Here is a 21,174-nt window from a genome sequence, read left to right on the forward strand (position 1 = left end):
AATAATGCTAAATAATAAAACCTCTCGCTGTAGAGAGAAAACCTGGGAAAATTTCAGAGTCCTTCCATAGGTAGCCTCCCTCCTCCTCCTCAGAGCTGGGATGGGGTGGGCCCTCCTCCAGGGCCTCCACCTCAGTGGAAAAAGTCCCGATGTGTTCTGATGTTGAAACAGTCCAAAAAAGAAGAAGGGAAGAAATGAAGTCCCAGGAAAACAAAAGTTCAACTCTCTGTCTCCCTCCGGAGAAGAAGAAAGTCAAAAGCTGACTGGAAAGCAAGCAGTGCTTCCTCACGCTCCTCTCTCTCGCTGTAGCAGAATGCAGAGGAGTGTGTGTGTCCTTGAAACAAACTGCAAACTGCTTTGAAAGTTTTGCTCACTTTTTTTCCTCTTCTCAGGCTCAGTTTAAAGGCATAGAAAGGCACAAAGTTAATTTCTGGGCATAGGGCAGTGATATGGGATACACATCATAAAGTCACCCCAAGACAGTACTCCTACTTCTTATTCCGTTGCTCTAGATTGGAAACTTTTTTTTTTGTTTTTTGCATCAATCTTGCTAATAGCAAATGGTGGCTTATAATTTTAATGTCTTATGAAAATCCATATGACAATAAAATATTTGGCCTTCTAGGCCTCATTTGCCAACACCTTTCCTTCTCCATGAAGAAGCTGACCAATTATATTCTACGTTTTCCTTTTCTTACAAATATACTTTTTTTCTGCACTATCAATGCCATTTCTTGTAAGTTGCACCTCATTCAGTGTCTAGACATTTAAGAGTTTGTCCCTATGTGTTTGCTCTGTGCTTTTCAAGTTATTCTTAGTAAGCTAACATAGTTTTTGCTTCCTGCAGAATTTCTCCACTCATCTGAGATCTATAAAAAACTCCCAATTCAGAGAAGTTTCCCAACTGCCTATCTTTGCTTTAGTTATTTTTTGTGTTCATAAGAAAAGGACACTTATGGTTTATATCACTTTTTCTTACATTCACCTGCAATACTTGTCAACCCTCTGAGTACATGTCTTCCTGAGAGCCTGACTTTTTAATATTTTTTCCATGTCATTTTGCTTCTTAACCCTACCAGATCTTGAATACCACTGGTTTATTTTTATTCACATTAAGATGGCCTTTCACCTTCACATTCTTATCCAATACCTCCATGTTGGCCAGAATTAGCTCTACTTTTCTGTATCATTTCCCTAATTCCCTTATTCCTTTTGAAGGCCAATTCTGTGTAATGAATAATTTTTGTATTTCTTCACAGAAAGCCTTATCCTGAACAACTTTACATTTTGGACTCTAGTAGATTTTAATCAGATAGCTCCATTGTTGTCTTCCCCTTCCTTTCTACTCAGAGATTTTCAACAAGCTTCTCTCTGTTATTTTCTATCTTGGCAAGTAAATGCATCCTTCATCTTCAAAGCAATTCTTCTCCTTTTTTCATTACCTGCCTTTCTTGTACAAGCTATTCCTATTTTATATTAACATTCCAGTAATAAAAATTATCCTATCATGTATTTACTATACCAATTTATTCTCAAACTTGACCAACTGGTAAGAGTCTCAGCACTTTTTTCTTTCCCATATTTCTTCCCTTGATATACCTGTAGCAGGGTATTTTGCAGACTGTCATACACTGCTGATGTCCTAATCACACCAAGAAGCCTCACTTCCCCTTTCCCCAGTTATAGAGGTTTGTGTGCATTACTGTTTCTTATTGTTGGCTGGCTACTGGCATTCTTCAGTTAACACTTCTTGTTCTGTTAATCCTTATTTAAAGCACTTTTCATGACATGGTTTCAAAGCCAGGTTTGTAAAACAACAGGGTTTTATTCAAAACAAATTATTAGTTGATGTGATCCATTATTCCAGAGATCATATCTGGGTTTTTGGGGAGACTATATATATTTATTTTGCTCTGAAGTGAGTACTTGGTTCTCTCATCCTGTTATGTACAATATTTGGAAAGAAATTCTTCACCAAGTGTTCAACAGCTTCCTCACCAGGGAAAGAGGAGAGGCAGGCACTGATTTCTTCTCTCTGGTGATCGGTGGCCCGAAAGAATAGCCTGAAGTTGTGTCAGGGGAGGTGTAGGTTGGATAACAGGAGATAATATGTGTCGGTTCTTCACCCAGAAGGTGGTTGGGTGTTGCAGTGGGGATACTGTAACACGATGTACCAAACAAGGAGGCCGTGGAAAATAAATGTATATGGACAGATTCTTGACAGATGTTTCAGAGAGATGTTTATTTCTCCAGCTGCATGGCCAGGAATCTGCCAAGGAACTCTCACAGTCCTGGGGACCGAGGGTCCTTGCCCGTGCAGGGAACACAGAACAACCAGTGGGAACGAGGCTGACCAGGGGCTCGGGAAACCCCGTCCCTGTCCCCTCAGGGCCCCTCTCCCAGGGCTACATGGCAGGGGGAGGGACCCCGACAGTTGGGCACTAGAATGGGCTCCCCAGGGAAGTCATCACAGCACCAAGCCTGACAGGGTTCAGGGAGTGTTGGGACAGTGCTCTCAGGGACAGGGTGTGACTCTTGGAGTGGTCCTGTGCAGAGGCAGGAGTTGGACTGCAATGATCTTTGTGGGTCGCTTCCAATTCAGGACTTTCTATGATTCTATTATTTTATACCTGAGTGCCAGCAGAATGCTTAGAATTTCATTCTGCATTTAAACTTAATTTCTTGCTTTTTGATTACTGAGTTAGAGTCTCTTTGGGAAATTAGCTCTCCACATGTAACATATTATAACATTAATGTTATTACCAAAGAAGACTGTGATGAAGTGAGGAATTTCTTCTTTCAAAGCTATGAAAGAAACAGTTCTCACTGACACAGCTGCATGTGCATAAAGAGAAGTGCTATGCTAATTAATTTGAATTATTACATAGTCATTATATTATTTATCTATGCATTATGTTATGTCCATAAAAACATAAATTGAGATAGGCTGTTATATCATATATTTATGCTATAAATCAGAATTTAAATTAGCAAATATTTTTAAAATTATTTTTTCATTGCTGTTTCTTTAACACCACATTTCCTTTGTACAAACATGTAAACAGAAAAATATTAATAGTTTTTTTAAATAAATATATAATCAATTGCTTGTGAAATGCCTCTACCATACCAACTTTCCACTTACCCAAAATAATATTTCAACAGTGGTGTATCAATACACAGCTATCTAAAAACACTGCAAAAAAATATTTTAAAAGTAGATTGGATCATCCGGGTTTAGACTTTTAATAAACTTAACTTTGTCTCTAGACATAAAATTAAAACTTTAAGTAGACTCTTTGTGGAGATTAACAAGGATTACATACGTTTTATATAGGCACTAGCCATCTAATCATCTGTAAAAAAAAATATGAAAGAGGATAACAAAGAGTGCAAATAAATTTGTAACTGTAGGACACCTGTTTCAGCTCTGTTTATTCTTTTTCCTTTGAGTTCAATTAAAGTGCTTCTTTTATCTTTTTGTGTTGTTAAAGAACCAAATTAAACTTGGGGTAAGCTATCATAGACCTTCAGGATGAAACAAACTGCAACCACAACATGCTCTATGATTCATAGGGCTTATATTAGTGACCTTTTTAGTAAAGGTACTAAGAGATAGAGCTTGAAAACCAAACTTCTGCAGGAAAACCAGAAGTGACATGACAAAGGGCTGACATAATGTCCAAGATACTGATTTTTACTGTATTTGATGTCTGTTCAGACATGTTTGACATGTCTGTTTTCACACCTCTTCTCCTCTAATAGCAGCTGTGCCCTGATGAGATATAATGTCTTCTATTTCCAGCCTTTTTCTTATTCTTCTCGTCAAAGTGAAAATAATTCTCCCAACATAAAAGTAGCCTTCTCATCCACTTGAACTAAGACTCCAAATTTCAGTTTTGACCTAACAAAGTAATTAATGCTAAAGTAAACAAGTATCAAGAATGTCTGTGTGTAAAAGGAATGCTCCCGATTCAGCCTTTTATTTACTTTACACTCATGTCTACTTAACCTTCTCTAACCTAGTCATCTATCAAGAAACTATACAGCTTTGCACGGTGACTAGGCTTTTGTCTAATAGAATATTTAAGCTCAGGAAAAATAAAATTTATATAACTGGCATTATGTGCTCATAAAATTTAAAACTCAGTGAATGATGGCACGGCTTTAACTGATGCACTGTTAGAATCTGTTGTCAATTAGGGGTGTTAGTGTTTAAGTAAAATATCTGGTCATGCTGTCAGAACTTCTCAAATTGATTACTTGACCCAATTAAGTCTTTCTGCACATTGTCCTGCTACACAAAATTCTTTGCATAAAGAAATTAAATAGGATTTACTTGACCCAATTAAGTCTTTCTGCACATTGTCCTGCTACACAAAATTCTTTGCATAAAGAAATTAAATAGGATTTCCTGGTGTTGCTTTCCATGCAGGAAAAAGGCCATAGTAAAGGGAAGAATCGAACAAAATTCACTGAAGTCTTGAAAGACTTGGGTGTTTTCTTCCAGGTTGTATGGTATTAGGAAAGTTTTGGTTGGCTGGTTGGTCAGTGTGAGAGGTTGCCCATTAAGGATTAAACACTGTCAAAATGCAAAATAAAGCCAGTTTACTTCATTTTGCATGGAGCTTTTAAAGCTGTGGTCTAGGGAATGTTTTATTACCTTATAACCACCTGTCAATTCAAACTATATAAGCCATTTGCTAGAGAGCAATTAAGCCAAAAATTCTCAGAGGATCATTTTAAGATATTATTTATAAACTACAAGGGAAAGAAAGTTGATATAGACAAATATTATTTATGTTGCAAATCAAGCCCACGTTATTACAGTTCTTAAAACTGAAATTCTCTCAGATTTTACAGTTGTGATCAGATGCAGATATTTATTCTGAAATTATTCTACACAATACACAAGTAGATTTATAGACATACTTTTGTTACTTGAAAGAAAGTGGTTATATATTTCCAGTTGTTTTTCTTTTCCATTTCTGTTGGCCTTTTCCTTTGAAACAAGACAGGTCAAACAGAAAAACGATGAATAATTCAAAATGTTGAAAGCAGAAGACATTGAAAAGCCTAGAAAGGTCTGTTTCAGACAATTCAAGGTATTAGCTCTTTCCTCTCCTTTGGTAATTTGCAATTTTTTTCCCTGGAAAGAGGCAGAATCTTATGTGCCTTCCCACTCTAGGATGACACTTACAAAAGTATGACTTGATGAAAAAAAATACTGTGAAGACTTTTATGCTGATGTTTTCCTGTTAATCGAGACTAACAAAGATGAACAATTTAAATTAATACAGTAATGTGGTGACATTTCTTCATATAACTAACACAGCTGCTTTACATGGTTTGCTGTTTTGAGTGACAAAAATAATTTCATCCTTAGATGATTTTGTTAGTATGTTTGTTGATATGCTTAAGTCTAATAGCAAAGCAGTCATTCCTGAATAAATTTAAGACATCACCTTAATAATTTTATTTTATTTAATTAGAGGAATTCCTTAGCTTGTTGGAATTCAATACAGTGTTTGAATAGACAAATGAAAAGAAGTAAATCACTTGTCAATAAAACAGTCTTCCCAAGACCATCATGAATATGCACGTTTAAACTAAACACTTAATGTTCTCTTGATGTTTAATTCCTTGTGTTTATAACTATGAGGAAGGCTTCATGTTGCAGTTAAATGTTCTCCTACTCTTCAAATTCAGTCAGATTTGTTTCCTCCAATGGTGAAAGTATCTAGTAAAATCATTTTGTAGCATAATTTCATTATTTTCATTGTTTTCAAGCTGCATCATTTCTGTTAGTACTCTGTCTCAGTGAATATAGTGTTGATAGCTCATGCTATAGTTTAAATAAATTTCTTCCCTTATTTACAATTCCCAGCCTAGCCTTAGCTGTTGTAAACAGAAGCAGAGCAATTTGGTGAATATCAATCAGTCTTACCAGGTTGGATTTCCCCTCTCCTATCAATAAGTTTAGTCCTTCAGGCATGACAACTCACATCAAGGGTTTTTGTATAGTGCTTAAGCTCCTTAGGTCATTTAGATGTTCTTTCTACTAGATCATCTTTTGACATGTGCCTAGGGATAGCTTCTTTCCCTCACATCCCACTATTCAAGTGAGTATGGTTCCCATCCAGCTTCTCCCCATACTGTTCTTACAGGGATACTGGGTTGTGTGTTTGGAAGAGGCCTAACTTCTAGCATGCCTCTAAAAATGCTGGAGATGACAGACAAGTAGATCTTTATGGTCCCTGTGGCAAGCAGGTGAGCCTTTTCTGGACTTCTATAATTACAGATTTTGTCTCATCAAAAACCACGTCACCATTAGCTTAGTAAGATAATGTGCACAGGAAAAACAGATATCCCAGGAAGAAAGGTTCAAAAATACCCATCTAAGCACTTGAGGCTGAGGCAAAAGAGAGGTGAGAAATTGTTATATTGCAGCACATAACACAAAGATTGGAAGTAACTTCACAGAAATTGCAATTAAAAAATGAAGTGGAAAAGAATACTCTATTTTTTTTTTTTTTTATCTAAAAGGGTAGGTTTTATCAAACTGCATTGTACTCAAGGCAGCAGTCATCTTTATCAAGCATCATGCCTGAGCAAAAAGGAACAGTACCAGTGAAATTCCAGTCTTTCTTCTGTGCTGCATGGGGTTTGTTCCATGGCAAAACTCTATTTGTTTACTGTGTTTTCATAGACAGGAAATTTGGAGAGGGGTCGTAACACCAAAAACTGAAAAACTGTCATTTATATGCTTGCAGATTTCAAAAAATAGAGTATATATGTTTAGCAACCTGTAGGGAAATATAATATTACTACTACTGCTACAGTACTACTACAATTACCTATAATAGTAGAGTAACTATGAAGGATCACAAATAACATAAGGTACTGTTTGTTGTTGGATATTACACACCCATTAATTTAGACAATAATAAAAATAATAACAATAATGTGTTCAGGGTGTCTCCAATAATACCACATTCCCTTCAAGGCAGAAGATAAATTAGAAAAAAAAAGACAGCTGTGTGATATTTTTATACATTTATAATTTTAACAGACCACGTAGAGAGTCAAGTGCGCAGAAGAATGGCAAGGTTTCCAAAACTACATGGTAATTGCACTTGTTAGCAATACCCCACTTTGGTTGCACACTGGATAGTGGGCACCATGAAAAAAATATAGACAAATATCCTTCAATCTCTGTGTAGTCAGTATTAATGAGTTCTGGGAGTAAGATGGACTGAGCAATGACCAGGACACCAGCAGCAGTATCTTAGGACATTCTGTGAAGAAGGGCAATGTAATTTGTGTGAAGTGTCAGACTATGTAACTTTATCTATCATTTCAATGATTTCCATTCTAAAATTATACCATGTACGTAGAAATTCAGCCAGTTATGTCTGACATTAAAAACAGAAATTAAGCTCTTCAGGTTCTATCTGCTTTATGTATAGGACTAGGTTAAAAATTTTGCAAATAGAATTTTCTAATTTGAGTGGTGTTATAGTGTATTCCATGATTCCTCCCTGCAATTGTAGACAGTTGCAGGGAAAGAGAAATATAAAATATAAATAAATATAAAAGATAAATATAACTGAAAACCATCATAATATCAATATATAAGAATAAATAATATATTATAAAATATATACTATATAAATATAAATATATACAAATATAAATATATATATAATATCATATATATTATATATATTTATATATAAAAATGTATCTATAGTCTGGTAACCAACCATAATAATTTAAAGTGGGTTTATTTCAATATGGTTAGATTCTTCGAATGCAGATGTGTAGGTAGGTGTGTTTGCATGTCTACATGCTTATGTACATGTGTGTGTGAAAATATATTTACAAAGGAAGTTCTTCTTATAATATGCTTTCTTAATTAACATTTGGAACAGAAGTGAAGGCTTATTCCAGGATTTTTGAACTGTACTGGAGTAATCTGGAAGTCAAATTTTTAGTGGCATCTGTGTACAGAAATCCCTGGTTCACATTGTGAGCAACATAAAAAAAAAAAAAAAAGAAAGACAACTGCTAGCTCTGATCAGCTGTGCCATATTTTCTAAAAGCCCATGAACCAGAACAGTGGGTTAAAAGGAAGTTGACCTGGCACATCCAGGTAGACTGATAAACTGAGCTGAAAACATTTCATCTTGCAGCTGATGCTAGGTGAAGCATATATGACAAATTGTAATGGCTGCAGGGTAATGGATCACCTGTAAGGGCTCAGTGTTCGCTCACTAACTTGCTCCCGCTCTCTCTCCTGCTTTCTCCCACACACGGCAAGATATTTTCCTTTCACAAATCCTAGGCTGCAGGGAAAAATCACAACCTTGGGCAAGTCATGTGGCACCCCCTACAAAGCAAGGGCACTGTCTTTACACAGACACCTTTACAGCAGGACAGGCTGTGCGCTCAGAGTTACAGTTGGTCTCCCATAAATTCTCACTTTGGGACAGTACCTACCTGCCTGGCACTGCTGATCATGCCTTTAAAGAAGGCAGTAACTGCAGTGTTGTTAGGACCAAAGAAACATTTGTACCATCATCAGCTTTCACTAGTTATCATAGGTGTGTTTCCATATAAATGAGGGAGTCCTAACTAAAACTATGCATTCCTAAAATATTGTGGTGTTTGATTAGACTGTACCACCAGAGCTACACTCAGCTGGGGTTCCAGCTCAAGGCTGAACAGCTCATACACTTTAGCATATAAACAGATAAGCCAGACAGCAATATAAATAGTACACTGTCTTGTTTCTGGCTCCCTGTCTGTCAAACTGCCTGCCTCTCAGCCCAGCTCCCTTTGGGTGCAAGATGTTGAGTCTGCCAGAGGAATGTCTGACATGGGGCACCAGCCGCAGAAAAGAAGAACATCATATACATGCAACTCAGAAGTACTGGATAGGGCTTGCTTAGAGGCCCCTGAACTCTCTGTCATTCCCACTTTAAATGTACAGCTAACCTCTGTCTCTTGTTATACCAAAGAACATAACCTTGAGTGCTGCAGTTTGCTGCATTTCCCCATAATGGAAAGTACAGGTTTTCTGCACCCAAACCTGCAAAATTTAACTCATATTTTATAGTAATTTAGTTAAACTGAAATAGTTTAGCTGGTAGACATGCCAAACAAGGCATCAGGCTTGTCCTACACAACCATTTTCATATGGTGGTGTTTTAGAATAACAGATGCATGTGAAATCACGGCAAGCAAAGGTTAAGATCAGCAGCAGCAGCCACACACAAGTTTATCTAGTTTTTTTCTAAGTTAAGAAAGCAAAAATATGTAAGAAAAATAAAAGGTTTTAAGATATATTGTTTCCTCTAAATGAGCAATCTTCAATATCAGTAATATTTTCTGGTTTCTGCTCTTTTGACATCTTTGCTCCAGGTTTGCATGAAGGTTGTCCATGGAAACATTTCTCAAACAAAATGGGTTACAAACTATGTATTTTCTTTTATTTGTAAAGACATCTCCTTTACACAGAAGCAAAATATCGGTGAGCATCTCACATAGGTGTTCTAATGCATTCCAGGAATATTCTCCATTTTCCCTTCTCTTCACTTTCTTTCTAGACCTTGATTCGAAGTGGCTATTGTATGGATTATATCTTACCTCTTATTTCCTCTAAACAGGGGTCAAACAAATATAATCTATATTTGTAAAGCACCACAGACTAAATTCACTTTGTTATAAATTGTAAATGTGGCCGTTTGTGGAGCTGGTATGTTGAATGCAGTGTTAGTCACCATGAAACTAAATGACGCTAGAGACATCCTCTGTTGACTTTCCCCACCTAGAAGCTTTTAATGTGGCACAGCACATGCCTTGCCTCTCAGTTCTACCTACGCAGAAAATCCATCAAAATTAGTGGCATTACTGTGCTATAAAAGTGTTTTCAGTGAGACAAAATTATTCCCGGGATTTATAGTGAATAAGTGAGGAAGAAAATTATTTTTTCCAACAAAATGATTTTGTACCAGCTGAAAATGAATGCACAGTAGCAACTGGAGATTCAGAAGAGGGATTCAGGCTATCACTCATTGCGACTACCCTCTTTATCATCTCATACAGCCAAGCTGGAAAAAGATCTACTTCTCCACTTCTGGTCTTTTCACATTATATGTTGCAAATTTCCATGTTAATTGCATCTGCAAAGAAAGGAAGATGCAAAACCCATCCAAGACAGAGTCAGGGATGAGACATATTTTCAATAGTCACATTTCTTTCAGTTTGGACATTATTGGACATCAACTCATAGTGAATCATTAATCTAGGTAGTCAAAACTGACATAAGTAGGAGAAAATTAAATTGATATTTGGATAATTAAAATAGCATAATTGAAATAAATCAAAATATATAGGTCAGAGTTTGGTAACCAGAAGATTAACAAGAAAATTAACAATTTTTGACTGTGGTATAAGTTGATGCTGATTCATAGGATTGACACTAGAACAACTACTTTATTTTGCTTTGGACCTTAAGATCATGCAGACAGTCTATAGCAACTTCTGCAGGATTTGAAATTACAGTGAAGAGCTGAAATGTTTATCTTGCCTAACTGCTAGCCACTGACAGCATCAACACCAGCATCTATGTGTACCAGCCTGACTCAAAGCAATGCTTTGTGTTCCAAGGGTTTCCCTCCTTTGACTTTGAGGAAGAGAATAGCCATCCTTACTTAGACATTATGTTGTTCTGTGTGGTGTGTAAAGCATACTCCTGTCAGACAGCTTTCAGGACATGGGCACAGACAGGGAGAAAGCTTTGTGGTATTCTGCAGAACTGTACTCTAGACTCCAGGAAGACTGGCAGAATACCTTTGTTTAAAGATGAAAAAGCTTTTGCTGTGAAAAACAGTATGAGGATGCTCTAATCAATTCCTATGTCAAATTATTATTGCTTGGTGGAAGCAAGGTTGTTTGTGAAATATTTTGTTAACATATGTACATGTTTTGTCAGCATGCAGAATTTCTGATGCCTTTCTTAGGTGCTCCCTCCTCATTCTGTCTTCTTTACATCCTTTCTTTCTTCAAAATTTCTTAAGTTGTCCATAATTTTTTACTGAATCCATTTCTTCTTCCTATTAATTGATCAATATTTGCTTTTTAGATGGTGATGAAAGGTAATGTCATTTCTACAATTCCAGCTTACAGTGTGGTATCATGGTGGGTTGACCTTGGTGGCTGGCAGGGGCCCATCAAGTGACTCTCTCAAACCCTGCCCCTAGCAGGACAGGATGAGGAAGTATGATGAAAAACTCACATGGTAAGGGCAGAAAGATCACTCATGAATTATCATCACAGGAAAACAGACTCATCTTGGGGAAAAATAATTTCACTTACTGCCAATTAGTGAGTGAGATAGTGAGAAATAGGTACAAAACTGTAACCATCTTCATTCCCTCTCTGCTCAGACACATCGTCCTTCCTAACTCTTCAGCCTCCCTCCTTTCCTGCCCAAAGAAGTGCAGAGTAGATGCAGAATGGGTGCTGTGGTCAGTTTTTACTGCTCCTTCTCTCACTGTTCCTCTGACAGTGTGGGGTCTCTCCCAGGGGATACAGTCCTTCAGAGACTTCTCCATCATGGGCCCTTCCCACAGGCTGCAGCTCTTCAAGAACTGCTCCACTGTGGATCCTTTCTGTGGAGTATAGCCCTTTAGTCACAGACTGCTCCTGCATGGGATCCCTTTCATGGACCATGGTTCCTTCTAGGAATAAGCCCTCCATGACCTGAGCTTTCTCCAGGGCTTATTGACCACTCTGGTGTGACTGTAGTGCCAATAACTGCTCTGGTGTGGTTGTTGCCATAAGTAGCAGTGCTTCACCGTGGCCTTTTCCATGGGAGTATTGAGTGTACCCTCAATCAGTTTGCAGATGGCAGTGAGTTTGGTGGGACAGTTGATCAGCTGGAGGGTTGGAAGACTGTACAGAGGAATCTGGACAGGCTGGATCGATGGGCCGAGGCCGATTGTATGAAGTTCAATAATATCAACTGCCAAGCCCTGCCCTTGGGTCACTACAACCCTGTTCATCTCCACAGGCTGGAAAAAGGCTCATCAGAAAAGGACCTGAGGGTGCTGGTTGACAGTCAGCTGAACATGAGCCAGCATGTGCCCAGGTGGCCAAGAAGGCCAAAGGCATCCTGGCCTATATCAGAAATATTATGGCCAGCAGGACCAGGTCTTTGGCAGCTAGAACTCCTGAGTTAGCAACACTGGTAACGTGAGTGGAACAAAGAAAGATTAAAACTATCCTTAGGTAGAAAACAGGCAGATGAGGTGATAACTCAGATCTCAGAGACTAAGGAGTTTCATAGGCATCAGTAAAAATTCCTTTGTCTTTAACAGTAGCCAAATAAGGCTTATATTTTCTGGCCAATCAAAGGATTTGTTCATACAACAAAGTGCTAAAGAAATGGCAAAAATACTTATTTCTTGTTAAAGTACTAACTGGAAGAAATTTCAAGGACCAGGGAAATGAAAATTCCTTCTTGAAAAAATTGTTCCAGCTAACTGAAACCCTTATTATTGTATTAATCAATCAAATAATTTAGTGAAAATCTAAAGGAAAAATGTGATCTATTACACATAATTTCTAGAAAACACAAGCAAGAAATCTGCAGGTAAGTTGTAGTGGGTATGGTGGAAGTAGGAGCAATCAGCACATTTTATCAGAGTGTTATTTGAAATCAGGATTAACACTCTTCATATCGCAGTCACACCACATGCACATGACATTTAATATGTGCTGTTGGCAGTTAGATAACCTCACAAGTGGGAGTTGAAGAGCCCATCTATGTTTAGGCTTTCTCACATAGTATGCATTTAAATTGAGATTCCTGCTGTACATGGTTACTCTGTCTCACTTTCTCAGAGAAAAATGGACAGCCAGTGTTTCATAACATGACTATTCTGTCAGATACAACCAATAAACTTTCTTTTTTCTCCAAAATGAAAACTAAAAATCAACAGTAATGTCTTCAGCACCATTTGGCAGCTGATTCAATAGTCCCAAAGTCCAGCTAAACACATGTTCCTCATTAATGGAATAAATCTACGGAGACCTATAAAAATGGTGTTGAAGACCTAGATCTTCTCACATATTCAACATATGCTTCCTTGATGCCTTAAGAGGCCTCATAGAAACAGAGACTAGAAAGGAGTAAAGGAATAAAGGTAGGTATTTGTTTGAAAGGCCTTCAAAGGTACCTCCTGGGAGCCACAGGCTATTGCCAAGATGGACCCCAAGATGGACCCCAGGTCACGAGTTCTTTACAATTTTATAGGTTTGGTTCATTTGCATAGCAGGGTTAATTCTCCAATTAAAGCCTCAGTTAATGGTGTAGTTTCCCCAAGCTTGCCCCTCCCTTTAGAGGCTTTGGTTTTCACATTTTGGGCCTAGGACAGTCTGAATGTCCCTGGAGAGCAGGCCCGGAGAGGCTTTGTTATGTCTACCTAGCACAAGAGAGCAGAAGTTAACAGGCTACATGAAACTTCAGAGTTACACACTAAGCAGTACAGAATTTGAAAAATATGAAAGTTAAAACATAAGGCATCACCTGTACAAAAGTCAGGGGACTAAAGATGGAAATTCTTGGTTTGTCATAGCTTTTTTCTGTGGCACATATCCTAGAAATTGGAATACCATCAGTTTGATATTCTGTAGCCATTCTAAGGTCAAGTCACTGGTTACAAAAATTTGAAGCATTTTTAAAAGCATGGTCAGCAGACACCAATAGCTTCTTCCTATATTCTTCCTAACATTTGAAAACTTTTTTATCTTCCTGTTAATGAAAAGTGATGTATCCAGAAATGTTAATGGACCTTAATGTATCCAGAACTGTTGATTACAACTGTCTTTGATTTTGGATGAAAAATGAACTAGAACAAAACTGCAGGGAAGAATTATTCTTGTTTCACAGCCTAACACAATGAGAGTTGTTTCATTCTCATTCATGTGGTTTTGTGGGCAGCATTACTATTATATAATAATAATCATCATCATCATTATCATCATTCATGGCCTTTGATATATGTATTTTTTTAGTACCTCTTTCATTTTCTCTGCCATGAAGGAGGAAATAGCAGGATACCAGGAGAAATATCTCATGTTATCATTAGGCCAAAAATGCGGGAAGGTGTATATTTGGGTCCATAAAAGAAAAATAAAGTGGATACCAAACAGTACCTAACTTTATGCCATAATTAGAAGCATGTCCTAATTTCAGCACAAGATTGCTACCAATTTCGTAAGAGTGAACTTAAAATGTCTACATATCTCTACATATATCTATATGTATTATTACAGGTTTTATTTATCAGGGAACACTTTAGTTATTTTACTTAACGTTTAAACCACTGGTTAACTGCTTTAGTAAAACCTTAATCTAAGGTGTGAATTTTTTCCTGATTTGTATTTCATCTTATTTTGCTACCCTCATTTATTATTTGTCCTTATATGCCTGCTCTTGTTCAGGCACGAGAGGGACAATTAGCTGATTGAGTCATAGCAAGACATATCATGACACTATAATTCAAAGAATCTGAAGAATTTCTGTGATTTTTCCATCCACTGGGATTCCACTACACCTGTGAATAACCTTGCTGCTATGGAATGATGACAAACATTTCTGATGTAATTTGTCCAAAGCATTACCTTAGATTATGAATTGTAATATATTTTGCTATACAATGATTTGTTCCTATGAACAAAGCACTACTGTTCAAGATTCACAGAAGTCCAGCTGCAATTTCTCTTAACCGGCCAAGAAAATCCCCCTTTTTTTTCCTGAATGACTCTTTTCCATTATAATGTGAAGTCAAGTGCTAACCCCACATGGGTAAATGGATAGTCAAGTCTGGCTGTCCATATAAAATAGTATGAATATGCAATATTAAAGGAGTTAAGTATGACATAGTTCTGGGTTTTCTCCCTCACTTTAATATTGCCAACTAAAGAATAAATTTCAGTAATATAATTCCTATTTTTTTCCATATACTTTGAGTTCTAAATGATATTTAAGGCTGTGGAGGAAATTAAAAAAAAAAATAAAAAAGAGAGGCTCTCTTTTCACCAGAGAAGCATAAAAAAGTAGAAATAGAGAAGTAATGGTGGATTTAAAATTATTACTTTTAGTATTAATCATCACTTCTTAATTACTGCTGATAAAAAAATTTCCTATGGGTGTTAGAAAATGAAATTATGAAGAGTTTACTGTCTGAATCCTACTACTGCCAGAAGGCTTTCTTTCAGCTCATATGTAATGTATATCTTCCAGTAGAATTGTTTAGAAGGCACAGATGACAAGAAAAAGTAATGTGAATGAAATGTACACACATGCATATGAACACAAGGTAATATACACGGGTTTTGAATGTTAAAAACCTTAAAGTAGAAAATACTACAATTAAGTTCAATCCAATAGAATTCCATGTGCCTACTGATTTATGCACAAGCCTATTCACAGATATCAGGCCTTACTCTGAAAAGCAACACAGCAATGTCTTCTTCCCCATTCCCCCTGATGAGTGGGAGCTTGCACACCTTTATGCTAAGCTGCAGCTTAGGTACATTGGTAATTTTTTTTTAAATCAAATTGCTATTTCTGAGCAAGTTTAAATCATTGTGTATAGGAATAAAAAGATTCATTAAAAAAAATCTGAATCTAAAAAACAATCTGGTATTTTTCTTCCTCATTAGCAGTGTGCTAGAAATAAATGACTGCAACATTCCCCTGGAAAAGAAATTAAGAAAATGAAAAATATATCTTTCCAGTTTAATTCCACCTTCTGACAAATTTGATGTTACTTGTTTAGAAATGCTAAAAAAATGTCCATTTTCAGATTTTATTATCTGCAATACAGTAGCATATTATGTCTATTCTTGTGCAGAAGTATAGAAAGTGATAAATATACAGTAATAATACATGAGCAAAGGAGGGGAGCAGAAAGCAAGCTATAAACAATAGCCTCAGAAGGAAATACGAGCAAAAATTGTTGGACATTCTTGAGAGCTTTCCAAAAACAGAGTTCAAGTTATATTGTGTGGGTTTTTAAAATTTCTGTTATAATTGCCATCACCTTTCTTATTTCCTGCTCACTTAAAGAGAGACTTTATAAGCTGTATTATTGCCATTTCAATTTGTGCTTGGTTTTTAAGTGTATAGCATTTCCAGGTCTACAGAGCAGGCACTTGAAGTATGGGAAAATTACATGTTTTCTGTATGATATGGTAGAAGTATTCATACAGTGGCAATCTTGGGACCACTAAATTTGAAATTTTATTTTGTTTTAGGTGACAGCAACACTCATTCTTGTCTATAGCATTAAACAAAAAATAAAAGACAAGATACTACAAGGTTATCGGGCCATTCAGCAACATATAGGAAGGTGCAGTGAATTCCTTTTATGCTTTCTGCAGAACCATGCACTCCAGAGTCATTAACAAAATGAGTGATGGGCTGAAGCTTGCCACAGTTGCTGTGCAGCCAGCATCTCTTCATTTACAAAAAGAATTTGCCTCCCATGAGTTATTTCACTGTGGTTGAGTGCATCCGGATGTAAACTGAGTACATTTTAATTAATGCATCAACATGCTAGCAAGCAAATCTCAAGATGTGAATCAGAGATCCAATTTGAATAGGTATCTGGTTTCTGAGAGTTTTGAAATCATCAGTGTGCAAAAGATCAGCAGAAGCAAAAGGAAGTTACAAGGAGTAACAAGGAAGTTACATCCTTGACCTTCATTTAAATAGCTGAACTTGGGATGCCATTGTTAGTATCCCTGACTGGGTTACCAGCTGGTGTAAATCAAACTGACTCCACTGATTTTCAAAGGCAATAGATCTGTTTACATTATCTGACACCCTTATTGACATAATCCAAAAGTGCAGAGTGAGTCAATCTGACACACAATGTAGTATTACAAATCAGAGGCTTAGCATGATGCTATGGTCCCTTTAAAATCAGTGTCCAACTGAAACTCCAACTGAAATTAGGAAGCTTTCAACCTCAGTCTTTAATGGAATCACTATCATGAGAACTACTGAGGCCAAACTTGAAGACTCTTTCTATAGAGTTTCACTTTAGGCTTGCAAACATCTCATTAGACCTGTTTACACACAGGCACAGACACCCACATTAAAGTTTCAGATGCCCAAATAGAGGTGAACTGAGCGATTTTCCCCTTGTGAAAAGAAACCAAAAAAGGGCCTTTGCTTTGCTAAAAAAAAGAAAAGAAAAATCAGTATTTTCTCCTCTACTTTTTTTGTCCTGTTCACCTCTGTAAGCCTGTTTTTGCATGAGCCTGATGCCTTACCTTCTCAGCAGCTGCTTTTTCTTTTCTTGCTATTTCTTTCAGACTCTGAATCAAAGTGATTCATATTCATGTTAAAATAACTTGAAATTTTCCTATAGCCGGATAAAACTAGACACACTGAAAACTGGATTTTAAAGAACCAATTAATTAATTAGTTCAGTACAAATCAGACTCGTTAATTCATCTTAATCTCATTCTCCGTTAAGTTAGGCTGAAGTTTAATGGAATTTATCTGCCACATCGACAACTAGGCATCACATGATTTTAACTGGCCTGTTTTAAAATTCACTGGAATTGATGCAACTTTGAAATTGAACTAAATTAATCAATCAATCAATCAATCCCCAAGAGTGGTGTAGAGGCACCTATGTGACTGTAAAATCACGATGAGTGAGATGTATCTGTTAGCTGTAGACAACTACTGTATAGACTTTCACATCTCAGCTGGTTATCTAGACTCTCTTGGTAATCAGTAAAGAGAGGCACTTCGAGGCCATGACTCATTTGGCTTATTTTAGATGACTGCTGTAGAAGATCTGTGCCCTAGAAGACATTTTTTTGAACCACCAGTCACAAACACAGTCCCTGTAAATAGCTTGAATACAGATGCATGCTTAGTAGGCATTGAAATGTAAGCATAAATCAGGGTATGATTTTACTATCTTTATTGTGTCGAGCTGTGCTTTTCAGTATTTATTGCAGACTTTCCTTTCTGGGTAAGGTTTAGTTTGACTGAGATTAGCAAAATTAGGCCATACAAATCCAGGTGAATATATCCAATGTTATCCCAACCTAACTAAGACTCTGTTTAGGTGTATCTAAGCAGTTTAGAGAACAGAGAACCTGCATTTATATAAATGAAGTTGGATAAAAGAAGTTATTTTCCTTGCTTTCTGAGATTATTTCCTTGCTTTCTGAGATTATATTATTGCTTATTTAAGGTGAACTTTCTACTTTGCATGTATAAATAAATACTTGTAAAAGCGTTTTTATGGTATTTTCGACAAAATTGTGATTGACAACCACCTAAAAACATATTATAGGGAACAAACAGAAGTGCAAAGTATTTTAGAATAATTACTAAATTATACCCCGGTCTTTAATCTTAGCCCTGCAAAATGAAATAGGTAAAACCATCTCAAATACACAGTCAAATGAAAAAGAAATAATACCTGTAAAAGAAAAAAACCTGTAACCTTTGTTGTTCTTTCTCTTTTGTGATTCACATCACAAAACTGCTATTATAAGGCTTCTGAGTGGAAAAAAAATTTCAAAATTAGTTCTACACTTTTAACCATTAAAGTAAAAAAAAAAAAACAGTAAAAGCAATTCAGAACCTGGAATGCTGTGCTTCATGCTACAGTACCCCAGTAGCTCAATTAAGACCATATCAGATCAGTTACTTGCCTGCTACTCAGCTCAGGTTTATGATCATCTAAGTGGTCAGATCTTAATCAAACAGTGGTGATATCTAAGGGTAGGAATAAAGCAGTCCTTTTTTTCCCTTGTATCACAGTCTTTGTTATCTAATTCAAACACTATTTGGAAAATTTTCATTTGTTGCAGAAAAGCTTGTAAGATCAGGAAAGAAAGAACTTCATTGGTTGATAGCATGAATATGAAATTGAGGAAGTGGCACCACAGAACTAGATTCACTGTGACCCTAGATAACTATAGGAAAGACAGATTAAAACATTAACCTATGTTCCTCTGAAGAGGTAGTTTCTCCTGGGTTTGAGGCTAAAACTTGCTTTTGTGCTTAGAATCAGATTACATGTTCTGTGTCAAATTTTACATCATGTAGGCAGAGTTTTCTGTTGTATGCTGGACAACAGTGAAAGCAAAAGAATTTCTCTTGAGAATTTAGACATTCTTGAAGATTCATTTCATCATAGAGAGATTGGAGACAGTGCTGAATGGCTTGAGTTTCTTCTTAATTGCATAATCAAGCCTGAAGCTCTGACTGATTTGTGGTCTCTTTTACTACATACTCTTCAGCTCTGCAAAAAACAAATAATTTTGTTTTATTTTAATCTTTCTATGAAGACTTTTCAAATGTGCAAGGCCAATATTAATGCTATTCATATTTTTATAAATAAGACATTTCACACATGAACTTTAAATGAAAGGTGTTTTATCTATTCTTAACTTTTCAAATGCTTTGAATTCAATTTTCAGTGTCAACAATGGCTAAGTGACGGTGTAGGCTCTCCAGAGCTGCCAGATAATAAGATACAAACTATATTTATTTATTATTTTTTGTTAATTTCTTCAGATCATGTGCAGCACATAAAAGTGTACCAACAATCACTCCTTGGTAAAGAATGACACAAATTATGGAAGATTTTCAATAGAAAATAACAACAACAAAATCAGCAGATGATAGATCTAGCTGGATGACTTTACCTGCCTCATTGCAGAAAGATATGTGTACAATACTCTACTGTGCACAGTAGAAGAAAAGGCAAGAAGCATTCTCTTTGTAAATATTATATTGGGAAGGCAGATTTAGTTTTAATTTTGAATGACAAGTCGAGAATGTTGTTTAATGCAAATCCTTTCCAAAAGAGAACATACAAGACACAATATATTATTTATCATTCATTTTCTGTACTTCATTATATATATCTGCTATAGGGATTTTATGCCATTGTTGGGTCTAAAAAGATGAGAAATATAAATGTACTTTCAAGGATGAACTCAATCTCTATAAAAGCCATGTTATTCATTTTCTTATGTTGGTTTATATTTTTAAAGTCACTCCTCATTTTATTACCACAGAACCTTCCATTTCACTATGCCCAAGTGCTTAGAATATTTTGGACTTTACTTACAAGAGCACGGCTTGAAAACAGTAATTTAACTGGTCCATCAGCTACTGAAAAAAGAAAAAAATATTTTTCCTCTTGTTTTCTGGGGATTTTTTGATTTAAGTTCAATATTTGTGCAGATCCTAAGATATTGTGGTCCTGATTTGGTACTAGCACCCTAGAACTCTGCAATAATACAAATAAATTGTTATTGCATCATCATTTGGTAGGGAGAAAATTATTTTATTTCTCAAAAAAATAGCAAAACTCAGTACCTAGTACTAAAAGAGAAAGAAGAATCTATTTCTCAGCACTGTTTTGTGCCCTCAGAATAGCTGTCTCAGGTATCAGAGCATATCATGCACATAAGATCACAATGAGGACCCTCACAGTATCAATTTTACTTAAGAAAAAAAAAAAAGAAACTAAAAAGAAAGAAAATTAGAAGTCCAACTAGAGGTAATTCTAATTATAAAATTTTGCACTGAAAATGCCAATTCCGCTACAGTTCCCAGAATTCAGGGGTTGGATTGTGACTGTGTTTATTCAACGAGGAGAAACTACCATTTGATAGTAAATAAATTTTTAATTTTTTTTTTTTTTTACATGTACCACACTCCACTTGAGAAAATTTTGGAAAGAAAAGCAAGCTATTATGAATACACACAAAAATAAAAAAAGACAGAGCACAGTCAAAATAGTCCACTGTTTTACCTGCTTCAGATTGGTCCAAGAGGAAAAAGTGAGACAAAGGAGTCAGCTTTTATCACTCTTTGGTTATATGGGTAGACTGAAAAAGTGAATTAACATTTCATGTGATACCTTGAAAAATTTTTGCTTGGATAAGGTAATAAAAAATGTTGTTCCGAAAGAGTGCGTTTATGTGCACCTAATTTTGCCTTTCTTTTACAAACACTTGAATAGTAATTTAATATATGTGCAGTCTAAGTGGCTGCAGTTCTTTGGTAATGAACTTTTTTCTTTTCTATGTAAGATAATGTTTTTAATC

The sequence above is a fragment of the Aphelocoma coerulescens genome, chromosome 2 (genome assembly GCF_041296385.1).
Source record: "Aphelocoma coerulescens isolate FSJ_1873_10779 chromosome 2, UR_Acoe_1.0, whole genome shotgun sequence".
NCBI classification, from domain to species: Eukaryota; Metazoa; Chordata; class Aves; order Passeriformes; family Corvidae; genus Aphelocoma; species Aphelocoma coerulescens.